The sequence below is a fragment of the Anomaloglossus baeobatrachus genome, unplaced genomic scaffold, assembly GCF_048569485.1.
Source record: "Anomaloglossus baeobatrachus isolate aAnoBae1 unplaced genomic scaffold, aAnoBae1.hap1 Scaffold_4812, whole genome shotgun sequence".
NCBI classification, from domain to species: Eukaryota; Metazoa; Chordata; class Amphibia; order Anura; family Aromobatidae; genus Anomaloglossus; species Anomaloglossus baeobatrachus.
In genome coordinates this window covers 444-28065 of record NW_027444160.1, presented here as the reverse complement: position 1 = coordinate 28065, position 27622 = coordinate 444, and the positions used below count along the sequence as shown (strand labels likewise).

The window sequence follows — 27622 nt, the reverse complement described above, 5'->3', positions numbered from 1 at the left end:
AATACCAGGTCAATGCGTGGAGTGGACAGAGCAAGCTCTTTTTCCATCTCCCTGTTCTAAAAATCCATTTAATATATGGTCCCCAGATAGGGGACGTATCAGATATTAAACTGATAAGAACAGATACTACACTTGATCTTAGCCAAAAGGCCGAGAAGCGATAACCAGAATTGGTTTGGGCCTCGAGTGGCACCCTGGCCTATGCCGGACACATCTTAGGGAGAGAGAGCGAGAGGGAGACAAACCCACGCCTACACAAGACATTTTGTCACCCAAGCCAACCCTTGAAAAGGCTGCTTTGCAGAGCCAAAACAAGAAGAATGGTGCGTTTTGCAGCCGCCGCCCACTGCAATGAATCTGAATAACTCCTCCTTTAGGGCGCAAGCAACTCCCCTCCCCCTTGCAGTCTTTCCAATTCACGATACAAAAAGACGGACAGGACAGGTTGCCTGACTTTCCGTCACTGCCACCCTTTGCCATCCTTACCCGTAGAAAGCCCTTTCATCATCCCCAAACCCTAATCTTTTCCCTTTCCTTCCCAGCCCCCAAACCCTGCCCTCTGTACCTTTCTCACCACCCGCTTCCCTTCTCCTGTCATCCCCCTACCACCCGGGAAAAAAAGAGATTGCCCCCCTCCTTCCACTAGCCCACCCTCCCACCCAAAGAACAACTTCTTCTGCGCAGCTTGTTTTCTAGGCAGCAGCGCTATTGTGATGTCATCGGGGGGCATTGTGACAAGCCGCCAGTGTTCCGTCTCTTCATGTTGTGCACAGTTCAAACGGAAAATACATCAACAGGCAGACTACAGAAAAGCTTACTATCAAAGGTTAGAGGGGGGCTTTCTCAGAGGGCTTTTTACAGTTTTTCTATTCCCAATTAGCCGTTTAAGTGTACTTATTGAAAGTAGTAATTCTTTCATAGGCCGCCCTTTCTTAGTATTTGACGTTCCTTATATTGCGGTATGAGGCTTCGCAGTAGGTTGCAAACATTCATCACCCATGACTTTCCCCAATTGAGCTCAGAAGCTCAATGTCTATCATGACCTCTCTTTTAGAATGTCCAAGAGCAAGCAAACTATTCCTCCAGGAGAGGGCGCCAACAGACTACTAAAGAGATCATCATTACTCAAAGAAAACCCCAAAAACCAATGCATGATAGGAATAAACAGGTAACTTTCTTTGGAGTGGAAGCGGAGAGATCGCACCAGATGCCAATTCTAGATGTTATCACACCTGTGGTCACTGCAGCAGCAGGTGAATCCACTTTGTCCAAAAGGGATCTATTCCATTCAATTGCAAATGATCTAGATAAGACAGAGAACTGCAGCACGGGGACATAGCCGAGTTGGTCAGGTTGAGTGGTGATGAGTTTGCTATTTGGATGAATAAAGAAAGTCAAAAGTGTGAAAGATAAAAAACAAAAGGAGGAAGTGTGAAAAGTGAATGGGCCAAATTGAGGTGCATATGAAGACGTATGCTTTCTTCCAATTCATTAAATCGGGCTAATATGAATCAGGTGAATTGAGTTCTGCTTTTGGAAACTGGGTTAAGAAGGGGTGCACCGTTCCTGGAGGTACTGCAATACCAGGTCAATGCGTGGAGTGGACAGAGCAAGCTCTTTTTCCATCTCCCTGTTCTAAAAATCCATTTAATATATGGTCCCCAGATAGGGGACGTATCAGATATTAAACTGATAAGAACAGATACTACACTTGATCTTAGCCAAAAGGCCGAGAAGCGATAACCAGAATTGGTTTGGGCCTCGAGTGGCACCCTGGCCTATGCCGGACACATCTTAGGGAGAGAGAGCGAGAGGGAGACAAACCCACGCCTACACAAGACATTTTGTCACCCAAGCCAACCCTTGAAAAGGCTGCTTTGCAGAGCCAAAACAAGAAGAATGGTGCGTTTTGCAGCCGCCGCCCACTGCAATGAATCTGAATAACTCCTCCTTTAGGGCGCAAGCAACTCCCCTCCCCCTTGCAGTCTTTCCAATTCACGATACAAAAAGACGGACAGGACAGGTTGCCTGACTTTCCGTCACTGCCACCCTTTGCCATCCTTACCCGTAGAAAGCCCTTTCATCATCCCCAAACCCTAATCTTTTCCCTTTCCTTCCCAGCCCCCAAACCCTGCCCTCTGTACCTTTCTCACCACCCGCTTCCCTTCTCCTGTCATCCCCCTACCACCCGGGAAAAAAAGAGATTGCCCCCTCCTTCCACTAGCCCACCCTCCCACCCAAAGAACAACTTCTTCTGCGCAGCTTGTTTTCTAGGCAGCAGCGCTATTGTGATGTCATCGGGGGGCATTGTGACAAGCCGCCAGTGTTCCGTCTCTTCATGTTGTGCACAGTTAGTTCAAACGGAAAATACATCAACAGGCAGACTACAGAAAAGCTTACTATCAAAGGTTAGAGGGGGGCTTTCTCAGAGGGCTTTTTACAGTTTTTCTATTCCCAATTAGCCGTTTAAGTGTACTTATTGAAAGTAGTAATTCTTTCATAGGCCGCCCTTTCTTAGTATTTGACGTTCCTTATATTGCGGTATGAGGCTTCGCAGTAGGTTGCAAACATTCATCACCCATGACTTTCCCCAATTGAGCTCAGAAGCTCAATGTCTATCATGACCTCTCTTTTAGAATGTCCAAGAGCAAGCAAACTATTCCTCCAGGAGAGGGCGCCAACAGACTACTAAAGAGATCATCATTACTCAAAGAAAACCCCAAAAACCAATGCATGATAGGAATAAACAGGTAACTTTCTTTGGAGTGGAAGCGGAGAGATCGCACCAGATGCCAATTCTAGATGTTATCACACCTGTGGTCACTGCAGCAGCAGGTGAATCCACTTTGTCCAAAAGGGATCTATTCCATTCAATTGCAAATGATCTAGATAAGACAGAGAACTGCAGCACGGGGACATAGCCGAGTTGGTCAGGTTGAGTGGTGATGAGTTTGCTATTTGGATGAATAAAGAAAGTCAAAAGTGTGAAAGATAAAAAACAAAAGGAGGAAGTGTGAAAAGTGAATGGGCCAAATTGAGGTGCATATGAAGACGTATGCTTTCTTCCAATTCATTAAATCGGGCTAATATGAATCAGGTGAATTGAGTTCTGCTTTTGGAAACTGGGTTAAGAAGGGGTGCACCGTTCCTGGAGGTACTGCAATACCAGGTCAATGCGTGGAGTGGACAGAGCAAGCTCTTTTTCCATCTCCCTGTTCTAAAAATCCATTTAATATATGGTCCCCAGATAGGGGACGTATCAGATATTAAACTGATAAGAACAGATACTACACTTGATCTTAGCCAAAAGGCCGAGAAGCGATAACCAGAATTGGTTTGGGCCTCGAGTGGCACCCTGGCCTATGCCGGACACATCTTAGGGAGAGAGAGCGAGAGGGAGACAAACCCACGCCTACACAAGACATTTTGTCACCCAAGCCAACCCTTGAAAAGGCTGCTTTGCAGAGCCAAAACAAGAAGAATGGTGCGTTTTGCAGCCGCCGCCCACTGCAATGAATCTGAATAACTCCTCCTTTAGGGCGCAAGCAACTCCCCTCCCCCTTGCAGTCTTTCCAATTCACGATACAAAAAGACGGACAGGACAGGTTGCCTGACTTTCCGTCACTGCCACCCTTTGCCATCCTTACCCGTAGAAAGCCCTTTCATCATCCCCAAACCCTAATCTTTTCCCTTTCCTTCCCAGCCCCCAAACCCTGCCCTCTGTACCTTTCTCACCACCCGCTTCCCTTCTCCTGTCATCCCCCTACCACCCGGGAAAAAAAGAGATTGCCCCCTCCTTCCACTAGCCCACCCTCCCACCCAAAGAACAACTTCTTCTGCGCAGCTTGTTTTCTAGGCAGCAGCGCTATTGTGATGTCATCGGGGGGCATTGTGACAAGCCGCCAGTGTTCCGTCTCTTCATGTTGTGCACAGTTCAAACGGAAAATACATCAACAGGCAGACTACAGAAAAGCTTACTATCAAAGGTTAGAGGGGGGCTTTCTCAGAGGGCTTTTTACAGTTTTTCTATTCCCAATTAGCCGTTTAAGTGTACTTATTGAAAGTAGTAATTCTTTCATAGGCCGCCCTTTCTTAGTATTTGACGTTCCTTATATTGCGGTATGAGGCTTCGCAGTAGGTTGCAAACATTCATCACCCATGACTTTCCCCAATTGAGCTCAGAAGCTCAATGTCTATCATGACCTCTCTTTTAGAATGTCCAAGAGCAAGCAAACTATTCCTCCAGGAGAGGGCGCCAACAGACTACTAAAGAGATCATCATTACTCAAAGAAAACCCCAAAAACCAATGCATGATAGGAATAAACAGGTAACTTTCTTTGGAGTGGAAGCGGAGAGATCGCACCAGATGCCAATTCTAGATGTTATCACACCTGTGGTCACTGCAGCAGCAGGTGAATCCACTTTGTCCAAAAGGGATCTATTCCATTCAATTGCAAATGATCTAGATAAGACAGAGAACTGCAGCACGGGGACATAGCCGAGTTGGTCAGGTTGAGTGGTGATGAGTTTGCTATTTGGATGAATAAAGAAAGTCAAAAGTGTGAAAGATAAAAAACAAAAGGAGGAAGTGTGAAAAGTGAATGGGCCAAATTGAGGTGCATATGAAGACGTATGCTTTCTTCCAATTCATTAAATCGGGCTAATATGAATCAGGTGAATTGAGTTCTGCTTTTGGAAACTGGGTTAAGAAGGGGTGCACCGTTCCTGGAGGTACTGCAATACCAGGTCAATGCGTGGAGTGGACAGAGCAAGCTCTTTTTCCATCTCCCTGTTCTAAAAATCCATTTAATATATGGTCCCCAGATAGGGGACGTATCAGATATTAAACTGATAAGAACAGATACTACACTTGATCTTAGCCAAAAGGCCGAGAAGCGATAACCAGAATTGGTTTGGGCCTCGAGTGGCACCCTGGCCTATGCCGGACACATCTTAGGGAGAGAGAGCGAGAGGGAGACAAACCCACGCCTACACAAGACATTTTGTCACCCAAGCCAACCCTTGAAAAGGCTGCTTTGCAGAGCCAAAACAAGAAGAATGGTGCGTTTTGCAGCCGCCGCCCACTGCAATGAATCTGAATAACTCCTCCTTTAGGGCGCAAGCAACTCCCCTCCCCCTTGCAGTCTTTCCAATTCACGATACAAAAAGACGGACAGGACAGGTTGCCTGACTTTCCGTCACTGCCACCCTTTGCCATCCTTACCCGTAGAAAGCCCTTTCATCATCCCCAAACCCTAATCTTTTCCCTTTCCTTCCCAGCCCCCAAACCCTGCCCTCTGTACCTTTCTCACCACCCGCTTCCCTTCTCCTGTCATCCCCCTACCACCCGGGAAAAAAAGAGATTGCCCCCTCCTTCCACTAGCCCACCCTCCCACCCAAAGAACAACTTCTTCTGCGCAGCTTGTTTTCTAGGCAGCAGCGCTATTGTGATGTCATCGGGGGGCATTGTGACAAGCCGCCAGTGTTCCGTCTCTTCATGTTGTGCACAGTTCAAACGGAAAATACATCAACAGGCAGACTACAGAATAGCTTACTATCAAAGGTTAGAGGGGGGCTTTCTCAGAGGGCTTTTTACAGTTTTTCTATTCCCAATTAGCCGTTTAAGTGTACTTATTGAAAGTAGTAATTCTTTCATAGGCCGCCCTTTCTTAGTATTTGACGTTCCTTATATTGCGGTATGAGGCTTCGCAGTAGGTTGCAAACATTCATCACCCATGACTTTCCCCAATTGAGCTCAGAAGCTCAATGTCTATCATGACCTCTCTTTTAGAATGTCCAAGAGCAAGCAAACTATTCCTCCAGGAGAGGGCGCCAACAGACTACTAAAGAGATCATCATTACTCAAAGAAAACCCCAAAAACCAATGCATGATAGGAATAAACAGGTAACTTTCTTTGGAGTGGAAGCGGAGAGATCGCACCAGATGCCAATTCTAGATGTTATCACACCTGTGGTCACTGCAGCAGCAGGTGAATCCACTTTGTCCAAAAGGGATCTATTCCATTCAATTGCAAATGATCTAGATAAGACAGAGAACTGCAGCACGGGGACATAGCCGAGTTGGTCAGGTTGAGTGGTGATGAGTTTGCTATTTGGATGAATAAAGAAAGTCAAAAGTGTGAAAGATAAAAAACAAAAGGAGGAAGTGTGAAAAGTGAATGGGCCAAATTGAGGTGCATATGAAGACGTATGCTTTCTTCCAATTCATTAAATCGGGCTAATATGAATCAGGTGAATTGAGTTCTGCTTTTGGAAACTGGGTTAAGAAGGGGTGCACCGTTCCTGGAGGTACTGCAATACCAGGTCAATGCGTGGAGTGGACAGAGCAAGCTCTTTTTCCATCTCCCTGTTCTAAAAATCCATTTAATATATGGTCCCCAGATAGGGGACGTATCAGATATTAAACTGATAAGAACAGATACTACACTTGATCTTAGCCAAAAGGCCGAGAAGCGATAACCAGAATTGGTTTGGGCCTCGAGTGGCACCCTGGCCTATGCCGGACACATCTTAGGGAGAGAGAGCGAGAGGGAGACAAACCCACGCCTACACAAGACATTTTGTCACCCAAGCCAACCCTTGAAAAGGCTGCTTTGCAGAGCCAAAACAAGAAGAATGGTGCGTTTTGCAGCCGCCGCCCACTGCAATGAATCTGAATAACTCCTCCTTTAGGGCGCAAGCAACTCCCCTCCCCCTTGCAGTCTTTCCAATTCACGATACAAAAAGACGGACAGGACAGGTTGCCTGACTTTCCGTCACTGCCACCCTTTGCCATCCTTACCCGTAGAAAGCCCTTTCATCATCCCCAAACCCTAATCTTTTCCCTTTCCTTCCCAGCCCCCAAACCCTGCCCTCTGTACCTTTCTCACCACCCGCTTCCCTTCTCCTGTCATCCCCCTACCACCCGGGAAAAAAAGAGATTGCCCCCTCCTTCCACTAGCCCACCCTCCCACCCAAAGAACAACTTCTTCTGCGCAGCTTGTTTTCTAGGCAGCAGCGCTATTGTCATCGGGGGGCATTGTGACAAGCCGCCAGTGTTCCGTCTCTTCATGTTGTGCACAGTTCAAACGGAAAATACATCAACAGGCAGACTACAGAAAAGCTTACTATCAAAGGTTAGAGGGGGGCTTTCTCAGAGGGCTTTTTACAGTTTTTCTATTCCCAATTAGCCGTTTAAGTGTACTTATTGAAAGTAGTAATTCTTTCATAGGCCGCCCTTTCTTAGTATTTGACGTTCCTTATATTGCGGTATGAGGCTTCGCAGTAGGTTGCAAACATTCATCACCCATGACTGTCCCCAATTGAGCTCAGAAGCTCAATGTCTATCATGACCTCTCTTTTAGAATGTCCAAGAGCAAGCAAACTATTCCTCCAGGAGAGGGCGCCAACAGACTACTAAAGAGATCATCATTACTCAAAGAAAACCCCAAAAACCAATGCATGATAGGAATAAACAGGTAACTTTCTTTGGAGTGGAAGCGGAGAGATCGCACCAGATGCCAATTCTAGATGTTATCACACCTGTGGTCACTGCAGCAGCAGGTGAATCCACTTTGTCCAAAAGGGATCTATTCCATTCAATTGCAAATGATCTAGATAAGACAGAGAACTGCAGCACGGGGACATAGCCGAGTTGGTCAGGTTGAGTGGTGATGAGTTTGCTATTTGGATGAATAAAGAAAGTCAAAAGTGTGAAAGATAAAAAACAAAAGGAGGAAGTGTGAAAAGTGAATGGGCCAAATTGAGGTGCATATGAAGACGTATGCTTTCTTCCAATTCATTAAATCGGGCTAATATGAATCAGGTGAATTGAGTTCTGCTTTTGGAAACTGGGTTAAGAAGGGGTGCACCGTTCCTGGAGGTACTGCAATACCAGGTCAATGCGTGGAGTGGACAGAGCAAGCTCTTTTTCCATCTCCCTGTTCTAAAAATCCATTTAATATATGGTCCCCAGATAGGGGACGTATCAGATATTAAACTGATAAGAACAGATACTACACTTGATCTTAGCCAAAAGGCCGAGAAGCGATAACCAGAATTGGTTTGGGCCTCGAGTGGCACCCTGGCCTATGCCGGACACATCTTAGGGAGAGAGAGCGAGAGGGAGACAAACCCACGCCTACACAAGACATTTTGTCACCCAAGCCAACCCTTGAAAAGGCTGCTTTGCAGAGCCAAAACAAGAAGAATGGTGCGTTTTGCAGCCGCCGCCCACTGCAATGAATCTGAATAACTCCTCCTTTAGGGCGCAAGCAACTCCCCTCCCCCTTGCAGTCTTTCCAATTCACGATACAAAAAGACGGACAGGACAGGTTGCCTGACTTTCCGTCACTGCCACCCTTTGCCATCCTTACCCGTAGAAAGCCCTTTCATCATCCCCAAACCCTAATCTTTTCCCTTTCCTTCCCAGCCCCCAAACCCTGCCCTCTGTACCTTTCTCACCACCCGCTTCCCTTCTCCTGTCATCCCCCTACCACCCGGGAAAAAAAGAGATTGCCCCCTCCTTCCACTAGCCCACCCTCCCACCCAAAGAACAACTTCTTCTGCGCAGCTTGTTTTCTAGGCAGCAGCGCTATTGTGATGTCATCGGGGGGCATTGTGACAAGCCGCCAGTGTTCCGTCTCTTCATGTTGTGCACAGTTCAAACGGAAAATACATCAACAGGCAGACTACAGAAAAGCTTACTATCAAAGGTTAGAGGGGGGCTTTCTCAGAGGGCTTTTTACAGTTTTTCTATTCCCAATTAGCCGTTTAAGTGTACTTATTGAAAGTAGTAATTCTTTCATAGGCCGCCCTTTCTTAGTATTTGACGTTCCTTATATTGCGGTATGAGGCTTCGCAGTAGGTTGCAAACATTCATCACCCATGACTGTCCCCAATTGAGCTCAGAAGCTCAATGTCTATCATGACCTCTCTTTTAGAATGTCCAAGAGCAAGCAAACTATTCCTCCAGGAGAGGGCGCCAACAGACTACTAAAGAGATCATCATTACTCAAAGAAAACCCCAAAAACCAATGCATGATAGGAATAAACAGGTAACTTTCTTTGGAGTGGAAGCGGAGAGATCGCACCAGATGCCAATTCTAGATGTTATCACACCTGTGGTCACTGCAGCAGCAGGTGAATCCACTTTGTCCAAAAGGGATCTATTCCATTCAATTGCAAATGATCTAGATAAGACAGAGAACTGCAGCACGGGGACATAGCCGAGTTGGTCAGGTTGAGTGGTGATGAGTTTGCTATTTGGATGAATAAAGAAAGTCAAAAGTGTGAAAGATAAAAAACAAAAGGAGGAAGTGTGAAAAGTGAATGGGCCAAATTGAGGTGCATATGAAGACGTATGCTTTCTTCCAATTCATTAAATCGGGCTAATATGAATCAGGTGAATTGAGTTCTGCTTTTGGAAACTGGGTTAAGAAGGGGTGCACCGTTCCTGGAGGTACTGCAATACCAGGTCAATGCGTGGAGTGGACAGAGCAAGCTCTTTTTCCATCTCCCTGTTCTAAAAATCCATTTAATATATGGTCCCCAGATAGGGGACGTATCAGATATTAAACTGATAAGAACAGATACTACACTTGATCTTAGCCAAAAGGCCGAGAAGCGATAACCAGAATTGGTTTGGGCCTCGAGTGGCACCCTGGCCTATGCCGGACACATCTTAGGGAGAGAGAGCGAGAGGGAGACAAACCCACGCCTACACAAGACATTTTGTCACCCAAGCCAACCCTTGAAAAGGCTGCTTTGCAGAGCCAAAACAAGAAGAATGGTGCGTTTTGCAGCCGCCGCCCACTGCAATGAATCTGAATAACTCCTCCTTTAGGGCGCAAGCAACTCCCCTCCCCCTTGCAGTCTTTCCAATTCACGATACAAAAAGACGGACAGGACAGGTTGCCTGACTTTCCGTCACTGCCACCCTTTGCCATCCTTACCCGTAGAAAGCCCTTTCATCATCCCCAAACCCTAATCTTTTCCCTTTCCTTCCCAGCCCCCAAACCCTGCCCTCTGTACCTTTCTCACCACCCGCTTCCCTTCTCCTGTCATCCCCCTACCACCCGGGAAAAAAAGAGATTGCCCCCTCCTTCCACTAGCCCACCCTCCCACCCAAAGAACAACTTCTTCTGCGCAGCTTGTTTTCTAGGCAGCAGCGCTATTGTGATGTCATCGGGGGGCATTGTGACAAGCCGCCAGTGTTCCGTCTCTTCATGTTGTGCACAGTTCAAACGGAAAATACATCAACAGGCAGACTACAGAAAAGCTTACTATCAAAGGTTAGAGGGGGGCTTTCTCAGAGGGCTTTTTACAGTTTTTCTATTCCCAATTAGCCGTTTAAGTGTACTTATTGAAAGTAGTAATTCTTTCATAGGCCGCCCTTTCTTAGTATTTGACGTTCCTTATATTGCGGTATGAGGCTTCGCAGTAGGTTGCAAACATTCATCACCCATGACTGTCCCCAATTGAGCTCAGAAGCTCAATGTCTATCATGACCTCTCTTTTAGAATGTCCAAGAGCAAGCAAACTATTCCTCCAGGAGAGGGCGCCAACAGACTACTAAAGAGATCATCATTACTCAAAGAAAACCCCAAAAACCAATGCATGATAGGAATAAACAGGTAACTTTCTTTGGAGTGGAAGCGGAGAGATCGCACCAGATGCCAATTCTAGATGTTATCACACCTGTGGTCACTGCAGCAGCAGGTGAATCCACTTTGTCCAAAAGGGATCTATTCCATTCAATTGCAAATGATCTAGATAAGACAGAGAACTGCAGCACGGGGACATAGCCGAGTTGGTCAGGTTGAGTGGTGATGAGTTTGCTATTTGGATGAATAAAGAAAGTCAAAAGTGTGAAAGATAAAAAACAAAAGGAGGAAGTGTGAAAAGTGAATGGGCCAAATTGAGGTGCATATGAAGACGTATGCTTTCTTCCAATTCATTAAATCGGGCTAATATGAATCAGGTGAATTGAGTTCTGCTTTTGGAAACTGGGTTAAGAAGGGGTGCACCGTTCCTGGAGGTACTGCAATACCAGGTCAATGCGTGGAGTGGACAGAGCAAGCTCTTTTTCCATCTCCCTGTTCTAAAAATCCATTTAATATATGGTCCCCAGATAGGGGACGTATCAGATATTAAACTGATAAGAACAGATACTACACTTGATCTTAGCCAAAAGGCCGAGAAGCGATAACCAGAATTGGTTTGGGCCTCGAGTGGCACCCTGGCCTATGCCGGACACATCTTAGGGAGAGAGAGCGAGAGGGAGACAAACCCACGCCTACACAAGACATTTTGTCACCCAAGCCAACCCTTGAAAAGGCTGCTTTGCAGAGCCAAAACAAGAAGAATGGTGCGTTTTGCAGCCGCCGCCCACTGCAATGAATCTGAATAACTCCTCCTTTAGGGCGCAAGCAACTCCCCTCCCCCTTGCAGTCTTTCCAATTCACGATACAAAAAGACGGACAGGACAGGTTGCCTGACTTTCCGTCACTGCCACCCTTTGCCATCCTTACCCGTAGAAAGCCCTTTCATCATCCCCAAACCCTAATCTTTTCCCTTTCCTTCCCAGCCCCCAAACCCTGCCCTCTGTACCTTTCTCACCACCCGCTTCCCTTCTCCTGTCATCCCCCTACCACCCGGGAAAAAAAGAGATTGCCCCCTCCTTCCACTAGCCCACCCTCCCACCCAAAGAACAACTTCTTCTGCGCAGCTTGTTTTCTAGGCAGCAGCGCTATTGTGATGTCATCGGGGGGCATTGTGACAAGCCGCCAGTGTTCCGTCTCTTCATGTTGTGCACAGTTCAAACGGAAAATACATCAACAGGCAGACTACAGAAAAGCTTACTATCAAAGGTTAGAGGGGGGCTTTCTCAGAGGGCTTTTTTACAGTTTTTCTATTCCCAATTAGCCGTTTAAGTGTACTTATTGAAAGTAGTAATTCTTTCATAGGCCGCCCTTTCTTAGTATTTGACGTTCCTTATATTGCGGTATGAGGCTTCGCAGTAGGTTGCAAACATTCATCACCCATGACTGTCCCCAATTGAGCTCAGAAGCTCAATGTCTATCATGACCTCTCTTTTAGAATGTCCAAGAGCAAGCAAACTATTCCTCCAGGAGAGGGCGCCAACAGACTACTAAAGAGATCATCATTACTCAAAGAAAACCCCAAAAACCAATGCATGATAGGAATAAACAGGTAACTTTCTTTGGAGTGGAAGCGGAGAGATCGCACCAGATGCCAATTCTAGATGTTATCACACCTGTGGTCACTGCAGCAGCAGGTGAATCCACTTTGTCCAAAAGGGATCTATTCCATTCAATTGCAAATGATCTAGATAAGACAGAGAACTGCAGCACGGGGACATAGCCGAGTTGGTCAGGTTGAGTGGTGATGAGTTTGCTATTTGGATGAATAAAGAAAGTCAAAAGTGTGAAAGATAAAAAACAAAAGGAGGAAGTGTGAAAAGTGAATGGGCCAAATTGAGGTGCATATGAAGACGTATGCTTTCTTCCAATTCATTAAATCGGGCTAATATGAATCAGGTGAATTGAGTTCTGCTTTTGGAAACTGGGTTAAGAAGGGGTGCACCGTTCCTGGAGGTACTGCAATACCAGGTCAATGCGTGGAGTGGACAGAGCAAGCTCTTTTTCCATCTCCCTGTTCTAAAAATCCATTTAATATATGGTCCCCAGATAGGGGACGTATCAGATATTAAACTGATAAGAACAGATACTACACTTGATCTTAGCCAAAAGGCCGAGAAGCGATAACCAGAATTGGTTTGGGCCTCGAGTGGCACCCTGGCCTATGCCGGACACATCTTAGGGAGAGAGAGCGAGAGGGAGACAAACCCACGCCTACACAAGACATTTTGTCACCCAAGCCAACCCTTGAAAAGGCTGCTTTGCAGAGCCAAAACAAGAAGAATGGTGCGTTTTGCAGCCGCCGCCCACTGCAATGAATCTGAATAACTCCTCCTTTAGGGCGCAAGCAACTCCCCTCCCCCTTGCAGTCTTTCCAATTCACGATACAAAAAGACGGACAGGACAGGTTGCCTGACTTTCCGTCACTGCCACCCTTTGCCATCCTTACCCGTAGAAAGCCCTTTCATCATCCCCAAACCCTAATCTTTTCCCTTTCCTTCCCAGCCCCCAAACCCTGCCCTCTGTACCTTTCTCACCACCCGCTTCCCTTCTCCTGTCATCCCCCTACCACCCGGGAAAAAAAGAGATTGCCCCCTCCTTCCACTAGCCCACCCTCCCACCCAAAGAACAACTTCTTCTGCGCAGCTTGTTTTCTAGGCAGCAGCGCTATTGTGATGTCATCGGGGGGCATTGTGACAAGCCGCCAGTGTTCCGTCTCTTCATGTTGTGCACAGTTCAAACGGAAAATACATCAACAGGCAGACTACAGAAAAGCTTACTATCAAAGGTTAGAGGGGGGCTTTCTCAGAGGGCTTTTTACAGTTTTTCTATTCCCAATTAGCCGTTTAAGTGTACTTATTGAAAGTAGTAATTCTTTCATAGGCCGCCCTTTCTTAGTATTTGACGTTCCTTATATTGCGGTATGAGGCTTCGCAGTAGGTTGCAAACATTCATCACCCATGACTGTCCCCAATTGAGCTCAGAAGCTCAATGTCTATCATGACCTCTCTTTTAGAATGTCCAAGAGCAAGCAAACTATTCCTCCAGGAGAGGGCGCCAACAGACTACTAAAGAGATCATCATTACTCAAAGAAAACCCCAAAAACCAATGCATGATAGGAATAAACAGGTAACTTTCTTTGGAGTGGAAGCGGAGAGATCGCACCAGATGCCAATTCTAGATGTTATCACACCTGTGGTCACTGCAGCAGCAGGTGAATCCACTTTGTCCAAAAGGGATCTATTCCATTCAATTGCAAATGATCTAGATAAGACAGAGAACTGCAGCACGGGGACATAGCCGAGTTGGTCAGGTTGAGTGGTGATGAGTTTGCTATTTGGATGAATAAAGAAAGTCAAAAGTGTGAAAGATAAAAAACAAAAGGAGGAAGTGTGAAAAGTGAATGGGCCAAATTGAGGTGCATATGAAGACGTATGCTTTCTTCCAATTCATTAAATCGGGCTAATATGAATCAGGTGAATTGAGTTCTGCTTTTGGAAACTGGGTTAAGAAGGGGTGCACCGTTCCTGGAGGTACTGCAATACCAGGTCAATGCGTGGAGTGGACAGAGCAAGCTCTTTTTCCATCTCCCTGTTCTAAAAATCCATTTAATATATGGTCCCCAGATAGGGGACGTATCAGATATTAAACTGATAAGAACAGATACTACACTTGATCTTAGCCAAAAGGCCGAGAAGCGATAACCAGAATTGGTTTGGGCCTCGAGTGGCACCCTGGCCTATGCCGGACACATCTTAGGGAGAGAGAGCGAGAGGGAGACAAACCCACGCCTACACAAGACATTTTGTCACCCAAGCCAACCCTTGAAAAGGCTGCTTTGCAGAGCCAAAACAAGAAGAATGGTGCGTTTTGCAGCCGCCGCCCACTGCAATGAATCTGAATAACTCCTCCTTTAGGGCGCAAGCAACTCCCCTCCCCCTTGCAGTCTTTCCAATTCACGATACAAAAAGACGGACAGGACAGGTTGCCTGACTTTCCGTCACTGCCACCCTTTGCCATCCTTACCCGTAGAAAGCCCTTTCATCATCCCCAAACCCTAATCTTTTCCCTTTCCTTCCCAGCCCCCAAACCCTGCCCTCTGTACCTTTCTCACCACCCGCTTCCCTTCTCCTGTCATCCCCCTACCACCCGGGAAAAAAAGAGATTGCCCCCTCCTTCCACTAGCCCACCCTCCCACCCAAAGAACAACTTCTTCTGCGCAGCTTGTTTTCTAGGCAGCAGCGCTATTGTGATGTCATCGGGGGGCATTGTGACAAGCCGCCAGTGTTCCGTCTCTTCATGTTGTGCACAGTTCAAACGGAAAATACATCAACAGGCAGACTACAGAAAAGCTTACTATCAAAGGTTAGAGGGGGGCTTTCTCAGAGGGCTTTTTACAGTTTTTCTATTCCCAATTAGCCGTTTAAGTGTACTTATTGAAAGTAGTAATTCTTTCATAGGCCGCCCTTTCTTAGTATTTGACGTTCCTTATATTGCGGTATGAGGCTTCGCAGTAGGTTGCAAACATTCATCACCCATGACTGTCCCCAATTGAGCTCAGAAGCTCAATGTCTATCATGACCTCTCTTTTAGAATGTCCAAGAGCAAGCAAACTATTCCTCCAGGAGAGGGCGCCAACAGACTACTAAAGAGATCATCATTACTCAAAGAAAACCCCAAAAACCAATGCATGATAGGAATAAACAGGTAACTTTCTTTGGAGTGGAAGCGGAGAGATCGCACCAGATGCCAATTCTAGATGTTATCACACCTGTGGTCACTGCAGCAGCAGGTGAATCCACTTTGTCCAAAAGGGATCTATTCCATTCAATTGCAAATGATCTAGATAAGACAGAGAACTGCAGCACGGGGACATAGCCGAGTTGGTCAGGTTGAGTGGTGATGAGTTTGCTATTTGGATGAATAAAGAAAGTCAAAAGTGTGAAAGATAAAAAACAAAAGGAGGAAGTGTGAAAAGTGAATGGGCCAAATTGAGGTGCATATGAAGACGTATGCTTTCTTCCAATTCATTAAATCGGGCTAATATGAATCAGGTGAATTGAGTTCTGCTTTTGGAAACTGGGTTAAGAAGGGGTGCACCGTTCCTGGAGGTACTGCAATACCAGGTCAATGCGTGGAGTGGACAGAGCAAGCTCTTTTTCCATCTCCCTGTTCTAAAAATCCATTTAATATATGGTCCCCAGATAGGGGACGTATCAGATATTAAACTGATAAGAACAGATACTACACTTGATCTTAGCCAAAAGGCCGAGAAGCGATAACCAGAATTGGTTTGGGCCTCGAGTGGCACCCTGGCCTATGCCGGACACATCTTAGGGAGAGAGAGCGAGAGGGAGACAAACCCACGCCTACACAAGACATTTTGTCACCCAAGCCAACCCTTGAAAAGGCTGCTTTGCAGAGCCAAAACAAGAAGAATGGTGCGTTTTGCAGCCGCCGCCCACTGCAATGAATCTGAATAACTCCTCCTTTAGGGCGCAAGCAACTCCCCTCCCCCTTGCAGTCTTTCCAATTCACGATACAAAAAGACGGACAGGACAGGTTGCCTGACTTTCCGTCACTGCCACCCTTTGCCATCCTTACCCGTAGAAAGCCCTTTCATCATCCCCAAACCCTAATCTTTTCCCTTTCCTTCCCAGCCCCCAAACCCTGCCCTCTGTACCTTTCTCACCACCCGCTTCCCTTCTCCTGTCATCCCCCTACCACCCGGGAAAAAAAGAGATTGCCCCCTCCTTCCACTAGCCCACCCTCCCACCCAAAGAACAACTTCTTCTGCGCAGCTTGTTTTCTAGGCAGCAGCGCTATTGTGATGTCATCGGGGGGCATTGTGACAAGCCGCCAGTGTTCCGTCTCTTCATGTTGTGCACAGTTCAAACGGAAAATACATCAACAGGCAGACTACAGAAAAGCTTACTATCAAAGGTTAGAGGGGGGCTTTCTCAGAGGGCTTTTTACAGTTTTTCTATTCCCAATTAGCCGTTTAAGTGTACTTATTGAAAGTAGTAATTCTTTCATAGGCCGCCCTTTCTTAGTATTTGACGTTCCTTATATTGCGGTATGAGGCTTCGCAGTAGGTTGCAAACATTCATCACCCATGACTGTCCCCAATTGAGCTCAGAAGCTCAATGTCTATCATGACCTCTCTTTTAGAATGTCCAAGAGCAAGCAAACTATTCCTCCAGGAGAGGGCGCCAACAGACTACTAAAGAGATCATCATTACTCAAAGAAAACCCCAAAAACCAATGCATGATAGGAATAAACAGGTAACTTTCTTTGGAGTGGAAGCGGAGAGATCGCACCAGATGCCAATTCTAGATGTTATCACACCTGTGGTCACTGCAGCAGCAGGTGAATCCACTTTGTCCAAAAGGGATCTATTCCATTCAATTGCAAATGATCTAGATAAGACAGAGAACTGCAGCACGGGGACATAGCCGAGTTGGTCAGGTTGAGTGGTGATGAGTTTGCTATTTGGATGAATAAAGAAAGTCAAAAGTGTGAAAGATAAAAAACAAAAGGAGGAAGTGTGAAAAGTGAATGGGCCAAATTGAGGTGCATATGAAGACGTATGCTTTCTTCCAATTCATTAAATCGGGCTAATATGAATCAGGTGAATTGAGTTCTGCTTTTGGAAACTGGGTTAAGAAGGGGTGCACCGTTCCTGGAGGTACTGCAATACCAGGTCAATGCGTGGAGTGGACAGAGCAAGCTCTTTTTCCATCTCCCTGTTCTAAAAATCCATTTAATATATGGTCCCCAGATAGGGGACGTATCAGATATTAAACTGATAAGAACAGATACTACACTTGATCTTAGCCAAAAGGCCGAGAAGCGATAACCAGAATTGGTTTGGGCCTCGAGTGGCACCCTGGCCTATGCCGGACACATCTTAGGGAGAGAGAGCGAGAGGGAGACAAACCCACGCCTACACAAGACATTTTGTCACCCAAGCCAACCCTTGAAAAGGCTGCTTTGCAGAGCCAAAACAAGAAGAATGGTGCGTTTTGCAGCCGCCGCCCACTGCAATGAATCTGAATAACTCCTCCTTTAGGGCGCAAGCAACTCCCCTCCCCCTTGCAGTCTTTCCAATTCACGATACAAAAAGACGGACAGGACAGGTTGCCTGACTTTCCGTCACTGCCACCCTTTGCCATCCTTACCCGTAGAAAGCCCTTTCATCATCCCCAAACCCTAATCTTTTCCCTTTCCTTCCCAGCCCCCAAACCCTGCCCTCTGTACCTTTCTCACCACCCGCTTCCCTTCTCCTGTCATCCCCCTACCACCCGGGAAAAAAAGAGATTGCCCCCTCCTTCCACTAGCCCACCCTCCCACCCAAAGAACAACTTCTTCTGCGCAGCTTGTTTTCTAGGCAGCAGCGCTATTGTGATGTCATCGGGGGGCATTGTGACAAGCCGCCAGTGTTCCGTCTCTTCATGTTGTGCACAGTTCAAACGGAAAATACATCAACAGGCAGACTACAGAAAAGCTTACTATCAAAGGTTAGAGGGGGGCTTTCTCAGAGGGCTTTTTACAGTTTTTCTATTCCCAATTAGCCGTTTAAGTGTACTTATTGAAAGTAGTAATTCTTTCATAGGCCGCCCTTTCTTAGTATTTGACGTTCCTTATATTGCGGTATGAGGCTTCGCAGTAGGTTGCAAACATTCATCACCCATGACTGTCCCCAATTGAGCTCAGAAGCTCAATGTCTATCATGACCTCTCTTTTAGAATGTCCAAGAGCAAGCAAACTATTCCTCCAGGAGAGGGCGCCAACAGACTACTAAAGAGATCATCATTACTCAAAGAAAACCCCAAAAACCAATGCATGATAGGAATAAACAGGTAACTTTCTTTGGAGTGGAAGCGGAGAGATCGCACCAGATGCCAATTCTAGATGTTATCACACCTGTGGTCACTGCAGCAGCAGGTGAATCCACTTTGTCCAAAAGGGATCTATTCCATTCAATTGCAAATGATCTAGATAAGACAGAGAACTGCAGCACGGGGACATAGCCGAGTTGGTCAGGTTGAGTGGTGATGAGTTTGCTATTTGGATGAATAAAGAAAGTCAAAAGTGTGAAAGATAAAAAACAAAAGGAGGAAGTGTGAAAAGTGAATGGGCCAAATTGAGGTGCATATGAAGACGTATGCTTTCTTCCAATTCATTAAATCGGGCTAATATGAATCAGGTGAATTGAGTTCTGCTTTTGGAAACTGGGTTAAGAAGGGGTGCACCGTTCCTGGAGGTACTGCAATACCAGGTCAATGCGTGGAGTGGACAGAGCAAGCTCTTTTTCCATCTCCCTGTTCTAAAAATCCATTTAATATATGGTCCCCAGATAGGGGACGTATCAGATATTAAACTGATAAGAACAGATACTACACTTGATCTTAGCCAAAAGGCCGAGAAGCGATAACCAGAATTGGTTTGGGCCTCGAGTGGCACCCTGGCCTATGCCGGACACATCTTAGGGAGAGAGAGCGAGAGGGAGACAAACCCACGCCTACACAAGACATTTTGTCACCCAAGCCAACCCTTGAAAAGGCTGCTTTGCAGAGCCAAAACAAGAAGAATGGTGCGTTTTGCAGCCGCCGCCCACTGCAATGAATCTGAATAACTCCTCCTTTAGGGCGCAAGCAACTCCCCTCCCCCTTGCAGTCTTTCCAATTCACGATACAAAAAGACGGACAGGACAGGTTGCCTGACTTTCCGTCACTGCCACCCTTTGCCATCCTTACCCGTAGAAAGCCCTTTCATCATCCCCAAACCCTAATCTTTTCCCTTTCCTTCCCAGCCCCCAAACCCTGCCCTCTGTACCTTTCTCACCACCCGCTTCCCTTCTCCTGTCATCCCCCTACCACCCGGGAAAAAAAGAGATTGCCCCCTCCTTCCACTAGCCCACCCTCCCACCCAAAGAACAACTTCTTCTGCGCAGCTTGTTTTCTAGGCAGCAGCGCTATTGTGATGTCATCGGGGGGCATTGTGACAAGCCGCCAGTGTTCCGTCTCTTCATGTTGTGCACAGTTCAAACGGAAAATACATCAACAGGCAGACTACAGAAAAGCTTACTATCAAAGGTTAGAGGGGGGCTTTCTCAGAGGGCTTTTTACAGTTTTTCTATTCCCAATTAGCCGTTTAAGTGTACTTATTGAAAGTAGTAATTCTTTCATAGGCCGCCCTTTCTTAGTATTTGACGTTCCTTATATTGCGGTATGAGGCTTCGCAGTAGGTTGCAAACATTCATCACCCATGACTGTCCCCAATTGAGCTCAGAAGCTCAATGTCTATCATGACCTCTCTTTTAGAATGTCCAAGAGCAAGCAAACTATTCCTCCAGGAGAGGGCGCCAACAGACTACTAAAGAGATCATCATTACTCAAAGAAAACCCCAAAAACCAATGCATGATAGGAATAAACAGGTAACTTTCTTTGGAGTGGAAGCGGAGAGATCGCACCAGATGCCAATTCTAGATGTTATCACACCTGTGGTCACTGCAGCAGCAGGTGAATCCACTTTGTCCAAAAGGGATCTATTCCATTCAATTGCAAATGATCTAGATAAGACAGAGAACTGCAGCACGGGGACATAGCCGAGTTGGTCAGGTTGAGTGGTGATGAGTTTGCTATTTGGATGAATAAAGAAAGTCAAAAGTGTGAAAGATAAAAAACAAAAGGAGGAAGTGTGAAAAGTGAATGGGCCAAATTGAGGTGCATATGAAGACGTATGCTTTCTTCCAATTCATTAAATCGGGCTAATATGAATCAGGTGAATTGAGTTCTGCTTTTGGAAACTGGGTTAAGAAGGGGTGCACCGTTCCTGGAGGTACTGCAATACCAGGTCAATGCGTGGAGTGGACAGAGCAAGCTCTTTTTCCATCTCCCTGTTCTAAAAATCCATTTAATATATGGTCCCCAGATAGGGGACGTATCAGATATTAAACTGATAAGAACAGATACTACACTTGATCTTAGCCAAAAGGCCGAGAAGCGATAACCAGAATTGGTTTGGGCCTCGAGTGGCACCCTGGCCTATGCCGGACACATCTTAGGGAGAGAGAGCGAGAGGGAGACAAACCCACGCCTACACAAGACATTTTGTCACCCAAGCCAACCCTTGAAAAGGCTGCTTTGCAGAGCCAAAACAAGAAGAATGGTGCGTTTTGCAGCCGCCGCCCACTGCAATGAATCTGAATAACTCCTCCTTTAGGGCGCAAGCAACTCCCCTCCCCCTTGCAGTCTTTCCAATTCACGATACAAAAAGACGGACAGGACAGGTTGCCTGACTTTCCGTCACTGCCACCCTTTGCCATCCTTACCCGTAGAAAGCCCTTTCATCATCCCCAAACCCTAATCTTTTCCCTTTCCTTCCCAGCCCCCAAACCCTGCCCTCTGTACCTTTCTCACCACCCGCTTCCCTTCTCCTGTCATCCCCCTACCACCCGGGAAAAAAAGAGATTGCCCCCTCCTTCCACTAGCCCACCCTCCCACCCAAAGAACAACTTCTTCTGCGCAGCTTGTTTTCTAGGCAGCAGCGCTATTGTGATGTCATCGGGGGGCATTGTGACAAGCCGCCAGTGTTCCGTCTCTTCATGTTGTGCACAGTTCAAACGGAAAATACATCAACAGGCAGACTACAGAAAAGCTTACTATCAAAGGTTAGAGGGGGGCTTTCTCAGAGGGCTTTTTACAGTTTTTCTATTCCCAATTAGCCGTTTAAGTGTACTTATTGAAAGTAGTAATTCTTTCATAGGCCGCCCTTTCTTAGTATTTGACGTTCCTTATATTGCGGTATGAGGCTTCGCAGTAGGTTGCAAACATTCATCACCCATGACTGTCCCCAATTGAGCTCAGAAGCTCAATGTCTATCATGACCTCTCTTTTAGAATGTCCAAGAGCAAGCAAACTATTCCTCCAGGAGAGGGCGCCAACAGACTACTAAAGAGATCATCATTACTCAAAGAAAACCCCAAAAACCAATGCATGATAGGAATAAACAGGTAACTTTCTTTGGAGTGGAAGCGGAGAGATCGCACCAGATGCCAATTCTAGATGTTATCACACCTGTGGTCACTGCAGCAGCAGGTGAATCCACTTTGTCCAAAAGGGATCTATTCCATTCAATTGCAAATGATCTAGATAAGACAGAGAACTGCAGCACGGGGACATAGCCGAGTTGGTCAGGTTGAGTGGTGATGAGTTTGCTATTTGGATGAATAAAGAAAGTCAAAAGTGTGAAAGATAAAAAACAAAAGGAGGAAGTGTGAAAAGTGAATGGGCCAAATTGAGGTGCATATGAAGACGTATGCTTTCTTCCAATTCATTAAATCGGGCTAATATGAATCAGGTGAATTGAGTTCTGCTTTTGGAAACTGGGTTAAGAAGGGGTGCACCGTTCCTGGAGGTACTGCAATACCAGGTCAATGCGTGGAGTGGACAGAGCAAGCTCTTTTTCCATCTCCCTGTTCTAAAAATCCATTTAATATATGGTCCCCAGATAGGGGACGTATCAGATATTAAACTGATAAGAACAGATACTACACTTGATCTTAGCCAAAAGGCCGAGAAGCGATAACCAGAATTGGTTTGGGCCTCGAGTGGCACCCTGGCCTATGCCGGACACATCTTAGGGAGAGAGAGCGAGAGGGAGACAAACCCACGCCTACACAAGACATTTTGTCACCCAAGCCAACCCTTGAAAAGGCTGCTTTGCAGAGCCAAAACAAGAAGAATGGTGCGTTTTGCAGCCGCCGCCCACTGCAATGAATCTGAATAACTCCTCCTTTAGGGCGCAAGCAACTCCCCTCCCCCTTGCAGTCTTTCCAATTCACGATACAAAAAGACGGACAGGACAGGTTGCCTGACTTTCCGTCACTGCCACCCTTTGCCATCCTTACCCGTAGAAAGCCCTTTCATCATCCCCAAACCCTAATCTTTTCCCTTTCCTTCCCAGCCCCCAAACCCTGCCCTCTGTACCTTTCTCACCACCCGCTTCCCTTCTCCTGTCATCCCCCTACCACCCGGGAAAAAAAGAGATTGCCCCCTCCTTCCACTAGCCCACCCTCCCACCCAAAGAACAACTTCTTCTGCGCAGCTTGTTTTCTAGGCAGCAGCGCTATTGTGATGTCATCGGGGGGCATTGTGACAAGCCGCCAGTGTTCCGTCTCTTCATGTTGTGCACAGTTCAAACGGAAAATACATCAACAGGCAGACTACAGAAAAGCTTACTATCAAAGGTTAGAGGGGGGCTTTCTCAGAGGGCTTTTTACAGTTTTTCTATTCCCAATTAGCCGTTTAAGTGTACTTATTGAAAGTAGTAATTCTTTCATAGGCCGCCCTTTCTTAGTATTTGACGTTCCTTATATTGCGGTATGAGGCTTCGCAGTAGGTTGCAAACATTCATCACCCATGACTGTCCCCAATTGAGCTCAGAAGCTCAATGTCTATCATGACCTCTCTTTTAGAATGTCCAAGAGCAAGCAAACTATTCCTCCAGGAGAGGGCGCCAACAGACTACTAAAGAGATCATCATTACTCAAAGAAAACCCCAAAAACCAATGCATGATAGGAATAAACAGGTAACTTTCTTTGGAGTGGAAGCGGAGAGATCGCACCAGATGCCAATTCTAGATGTTATCACACCTGTGGTCACTGCAGCAGCAGGTGAATCCACTTTGTCCAAAAGGGATCTATTCCATTCAATTGCAAATGATCTAGATAAGACAGAGAACTGCAGCACGGGGACATAGCCGAGTTGGTCAGGTTGAGTGGTGATGAGTTTGCTATTTGGATGAATAAAGAAAGTCAAAAGTGTGAAAGATAAAAAACAAAAGGAGGAAGTGTGAAAAGTGAATGGACCAAATTGAGGTGCATATGAAGACGTATGCTTTCTTCCAATTCATTAAATCGGGCTAATATGAATCAGGTGAATTGAGTTCTGCTTTTGGAAACTGGGTTAAGAAGGGGTGCACCGTTCCTGGAGGTACTGCAATACCAGGTCAATGCGTGGAGTGGACAGAGCAAGCTCTTTTTCCATCTCCCTGTTCTAAAAATCCATTTAATATATGGTCCCCAGATAGGGGACGTATCAGATATTAAACTGATAAGAACAGATACTACACTTGATCTTAGCCAAAAGGCCGAGAAGCGATAACCAGAATTGGTTTGGGCCTCGAGTGGCACCCTGGCCTATGCCGGACACATCTTAGGGAGAGAGAGCGAGAGGGAGACAAACCCACGCCTACACAAGACATTTTGTCACCCAAGCCAACCCTTGAAAAGGCTGCTTTGCAGAGCCAAAACAAGAAGAATGGTGCGTTTTGCAGCCGCCGCCCACTGCAATGAATCTGAATAACTCCTCCTTTAGGGCGCAAGCAACTCCCCTCCCCCTTGCAGTCTTTCCAATTCACGATACAAAAAGACGGACAGGACAGGTTGCCTGACTTTCCGTCACTGCCACCCTTTGCCATCCTTACCCGTAGAAAGCCCTTTCATCATCCCCAAACCCTAATCTTTTCCCTTTCCTTCCCAGCCCCCAAACCCTGCCCTCTGTACCTTTCTCACCACCCGCTTCCCTTCTCCTGTCATCCCCCTACCACCCGGGAAAAAAAGAGATTGCCCCCTCCTTCCACTAGCCCACCCTCCCACCCAAAGAACAACTTCTTCTGCGCAGCTTGTTTTCTAGGCAGCAGCGCTATTGTGATGTCATCGGGGGGCATTGTGACAAGCCGCCAGTGTTCCGTCTCTTCATGTTGTGCACAGTTCAAACGGAAAATACATCAACAGGCAGACTACAGAAAAGCTTACTATCAAAGGTTAGAGGGGGGCTTTCTCAGAGGGCTTTTTACAGTTTTTCTATTCCCAATTAGCCGTTTAAGTGTACTTATTGAAAGTAGTAATTCTTTCATAGGCCGCCCTTTCTTAGTATTTGACGTTCCTTATATTGCGGTATGAGGCTTCGCAGTAGGTTGCAAACATTCATCACCCATGACTGTCCCCAATTGAGCTCAGAAGCTCAATGTCTATCATGACCTCTCTTTTAGAATGTCCAAGAGCAAGCAAACTATTCCTCCAGGAGAGGGCGCCAACAGACTACTAAAGAGATCATCATTACTCAAAGAAAACCCCAAAAACCAATGCATGATAGGAATAAACAGGTAACTTTCTTTGGAGTGGAAGCGGAGAGATCGCACCAGATGCCAATTCTAGATGTTATCACACCTGTGGTCACTGCAGCAGCAGGTGAATCCACTTTGTCCAAAAGGGATCTATTCCATTCAATTGCAAATGATCTAGATAAGACAGAGAACTGCAGCACGGGGACATAGCCGAGTTGGTCAGGTTGAGTGGTGATGAGTTTGCTATTTGGATGAATAAAGAAAGTCAAAAGTGTGAAAGATAAAAAACAAAAGGAGGAAGTGTGAAAAGTGAATGGGCCAAATTGAGGTGCATATGAAGACGTATGCTTTCTTCCAATTCATTAAATCGGGCTAATATGAATCAGGTGAATTGAGTTCTGCTTTTGGAAACTGGGTTAAGAAGGGGTGCACCGTTCCTGGAGGTACTGCAATACCAGGTCAATGCGTGGAGTGGACAGAGCAAGCTCTTTTTCCATCTCCCTGTTCTAAAAATCCATTTAATATATGGTCCCCAGATAGGGGACGTATCAGATATTAAACTGATAAGAACAGATACTACACTTGATCTTAGCCAAAAGGCCGAGAAGCGATAACCAGAATTGGTTTGGGCCTCGAGTGGCACCCTGGCCTATGCCGGACACATCTTAGGGAGAGAGAGCGAGAGGGAGACAAACCCACGCCTACACAAGACATTTTGTCACCCAAGCCAACCCTTGAAAAGGCTGCTTTGCAGAGCCAAAACAAGAAGAATGGTGCGTTTTGCAGCCGCCGCCCACTGCAATGAATCTGAATAACTCCTCCTTTAGGGCGCAAGCAACTCCCCTCCCCCTTGCAGTCTTTCCAATTCACGATACAAAAAGACGGACAGGACAGGTTGCCTGACTTTCCGTCACTGCCACCCTTTGCCATCCTTACCCGTAGAAAGCCCTTTCATCATCCCCAAACCCTAATCTTTTCCCTTTCCTTCCCAGCCCCCAAACCCTGCCCTCTGTACCTTTCTCACCACCCGCTTCCCTTCTCCTGTCATCCCCCTACCACCCGGGAAAAAAAGAGATTGCCCCCTCCTTCCACTAGCCCACCCTCCCACCCAAAGAACAACTTCTTCTGCGCAGCTTGTTTTCTAGGCAGCAGCGCTATTGTGATGTCATCGGGGGGCATTGTGACAAGCCGCCAGTGTTCCGTCTCTTCATGTTGTGCACAGTTCAAACGGAAAATACATCAACAGGCAGACTACAGAAAAGCTTACTATCAAAGGTTAGAGGGGGGCTTTCTCAGAGGGCTTTTTACAGTTTTTCTATTCCCAATTAGCCGTTTAAGTGTACTTATTGAAAGTAGTAATTCTTTCATAGGCCGCCCTTTCTTAGTATTTGACGTTCCTTATATTGCGGTATGAGGCTTCGCAGTAGGTTGCAAACATTCATCACCCATGACTGTCCCCAATTGAGCTCAGAAGCTCAATGTCTATCATGACCTCTCTTTTAGAATGTCCAAGAGCAAGCAAACTATTCCTCCAGGAGAGGGCGCCAACAGACTACTAAAGAGATCATCATTACTCAAAGAAAACCCCAAAAACCAATGCATGATAGGAATAAACAGGTAACTTTCTTTGGAGTGGAAGCGGAGAGATCGCACCAGATGCCAATTCTAGATGTTATCACACCTGTGGTCACTGCAGCAGCAGGTGAATCCACTTTGTCCAAAAGGGATCTATTCCATTCAATTGCAAATGATCTAGATAAGACAGAGAACTGCAGCACGGGGACATAGCCGAGTTGGTCAGGTTGAGTGGTGATGAGTTTGCTATTTGGATGAATAAAGAAAGTCAAAAGTGTGAAAGATAAAAAACAAAAGGAGGAAGTGTGAAAAGTGAATGGGCCAAATTGAGGTGCATATGAAGACGTATGCTTTCTTCCAATTCATTAAATCGGGCTAATATGAATCAGGTGAATTGAGTTCTGCTTTTGGAAACTGGGTTAAGAAGGGGTGCACCGTTCCTGGAGGTACTGCAATACCAGGTCAATGCGTGGAGTGGACAGAGCAAGCTCTTTTTCCATCTCCCTGTTCTAAAAATCCATTTAATATATGGTCCCCAGATAGGGGACGTATCAGATATTAAACTGATAAGAACAGATACTACACTTGATCTTAGCCAAAAGGCCGAGAAGCGATAACCAGAATTGGTTTGGGCCTCGAGTGGCACCCTGGCCTATGCCGGACACATCTTAGGGAGAGAGAGCGAGAGGGAGACAAACCCACGCCTACACAAGACATTTTGTCACCCAAGCCAACCCTTGAAAAGGCTGCTTTGCAGAGCCAAAACAAGAAGAATGGTGCGTTTTGCAGCCGCCGCCCACTGCAATGAATCTGAATAACTCCTCCTTTAGGGCGCAAGCAACTCCCCTCCCCCTTGCAGTCTTTCCAATTCACGATACAAAAAGACGGACAGGACAGGTTGCCTGACTTTCCGTCACTGCCACCCTTTGCCATCCTTACCCGTAGAAAGCCCTTTCATCATCCCCAAACCCTAATCTTTTCCCTTTCCTTCCCAGCCCCCAAACCCTGCCCTCTGTACCTTTCTCACCACCCGCTTCCCTTCTCCTGTCATCCCCCTACCACCCGGGAAAAAAAGAGATTGCCCCCTCCTTCCACTAGCCCACCCTCCCACCCAAAGAACAACTTCTTCTGCGCAGCTTGTTTTCTAGGCAGCAGCGCTATTGTGATGTCATCGGGGGGCATTGTGACAAGCCGCCAGTGTTCCGTCTCTTCATGTTGTGCACAGTTCAAACGGAAAATACATCAACA

At 46.4% G+C, this 27622-nt stretch overlaps 17 non-coding genes and 1 pseudogene across 17 annotated transcripts; all 18 read right to left on the bottom strand.

The window, feature by feature from the left end:
• Nucleotides 1-162, bottom strand: LOC142281728 (U2 spliceosomal RNA; annotated as a pseudogene; the record flags this gene model as incomplete).
• Nucleotides 163-1550: 1388 nt separating this feature from the next.
• On the bottom strand, nt 1551-1741 carry LOC142281727 (U2 spliceosomal RNA). The gene has a single exon (XR_012743767.1). It is a non-coding gene; the product is annotated as a U2 spliceosomal RNA (small nuclear RNA).
• Nucleotides 1742-3132: 1391 nt separating this feature from the next.
• Nucleotides 3133-3323, bottom strand: LOC142281726 (U2 spliceosomal RNA). Its single transcript, XR_012743766.1, has one exon. It is a non-coding gene; the product is annotated as a U2 spliceosomal RNA (small nuclear RNA).
• A 1387-nt stretch (nt 3324-4710) lies between these two features.
• Nucleotides 4711-4901, bottom strand: LOC142281724 (U2 spliceosomal RNA). Its single transcript, XR_012743764.1, has one exon. It is a non-coding gene; the product is annotated as a U2 spliceosomal RNA (small nuclear RNA).
• A 1387-nt stretch (nt 4902-6288) lies between these two features.
• On the bottom strand, nt 6289-6479 carry LOC142281723 (U2 spliceosomal RNA). Its single transcript, XR_012743763.1, has one exon. It is a non-coding gene; the product is annotated as a U2 spliceosomal RNA (small nuclear RNA).
• A 1382-nt stretch (nt 6480-7861) lies between these two features.
• Nucleotides 7862-8052, bottom strand: LOC142281722 (U2 spliceosomal RNA). Its single transcript, XR_012743762.1, has one exon. It is a non-coding gene; the product is annotated as a U2 spliceosomal RNA (small nuclear RNA).
• A 1387-nt stretch (nt 8053-9439) lies between these two features.
• On the bottom strand, nt 9440-9630 carry LOC142281721 (U2 spliceosomal RNA). The gene has a single exon (XR_012743761.1). It is a non-coding gene; the product is annotated as a U2 spliceosomal RNA (small nuclear RNA).
• Nucleotides 9631-11017: 1387 nt separating this feature from the next.
• LOC142281720 (U2 spliceosomal RNA) lies at nt 11018-11208 on the bottom strand. Its single transcript, XR_012743760.1, has one exon. It is a non-coding gene; the product is annotated as a U2 spliceosomal RNA (small nuclear RNA).
• A 1388-nt stretch (nt 11209-12596) lies between these two features.
• Nucleotides 12597-12787, bottom strand: LOC142281719 (U2 spliceosomal RNA). The gene has a single exon (XR_012743759.1). It is a non-coding gene; the product is annotated as a U2 spliceosomal RNA (small nuclear RNA).
• Nucleotides 12788-14174: 1387 nt separating this feature from the next.
• On the bottom strand, nt 14175-14365 carry LOC142281718 (U2 spliceosomal RNA). The gene has a single exon (XR_012743758.1). It is a non-coding gene; the product is annotated as a U2 spliceosomal RNA (small nuclear RNA).
• Nucleotides 14366-15752: 1387 nt separating this feature from the next.
• On the bottom strand, nt 15753-15943 carry LOC142281717 (U2 spliceosomal RNA). Its single transcript, XR_012743757.1, has one exon. It is a non-coding gene; the product is annotated as a U2 spliceosomal RNA (small nuclear RNA).
• A 1387-nt stretch (nt 15944-17330) lies between these two features.
• On the bottom strand, nt 17331-17521 carry LOC142281716 (U2 spliceosomal RNA). Its single transcript, XR_012743756.1, has one exon. It is a non-coding gene; the product is annotated as a U2 spliceosomal RNA (small nuclear RNA).
• Nucleotides 17522-18908: 1387 nt separating this feature from the next.
• On the bottom strand, nt 18909-19099 carry LOC142281715 (U2 spliceosomal RNA). Its single transcript, XR_012743755.1, has one exon. It is a non-coding gene; the product is annotated as a U2 spliceosomal RNA (small nuclear RNA).
• A 1387-nt stretch (nt 19100-20486) lies between these two features.
• On the bottom strand, nt 20487-20677 carry LOC142281731 (U2 spliceosomal RNA). The gene has a single exon (XR_012743770.1). It is a non-coding gene; the product is annotated as a U2 spliceosomal RNA (small nuclear RNA).
• A 1387-nt stretch (nt 20678-22064) lies between these two features.
• On the bottom strand, nt 22065-22255 carry LOC142281730 (U2 spliceosomal RNA). The gene has a single exon (XR_012743769.1). It is a non-coding gene; the product is annotated as a U2 spliceosomal RNA (small nuclear RNA).
• Nucleotides 22256-23642: 1387 nt separating this feature from the next.
• On the bottom strand, nt 23643-23833 carry LOC142281729 (U2 spliceosomal RNA). The gene has a single exon (XR_012743768.1). It is a non-coding gene; the product is annotated as a U2 spliceosomal RNA (small nuclear RNA).
• Nucleotides 23834-25220: 1387 nt separating this feature from the next.
• Nucleotides 25221-25411, bottom strand: LOC142281725 (U2 spliceosomal RNA). The gene has a single exon (XR_012743765.1). It is a non-coding gene; the product is annotated as a U2 spliceosomal RNA (small nuclear RNA).
• Nucleotides 25412-26798: 1387 nt separating this feature from the next.
• LOC142281714 (U2 spliceosomal RNA) lies at nt 26799-26989 on the bottom strand. The gene has a single exon (XR_012743754.1). It is a non-coding gene; the product is annotated as a U2 spliceosomal RNA (small nuclear RNA).
• Between the last annotated feature and the right edge of the window lie 633 nt (nt 26990-27622).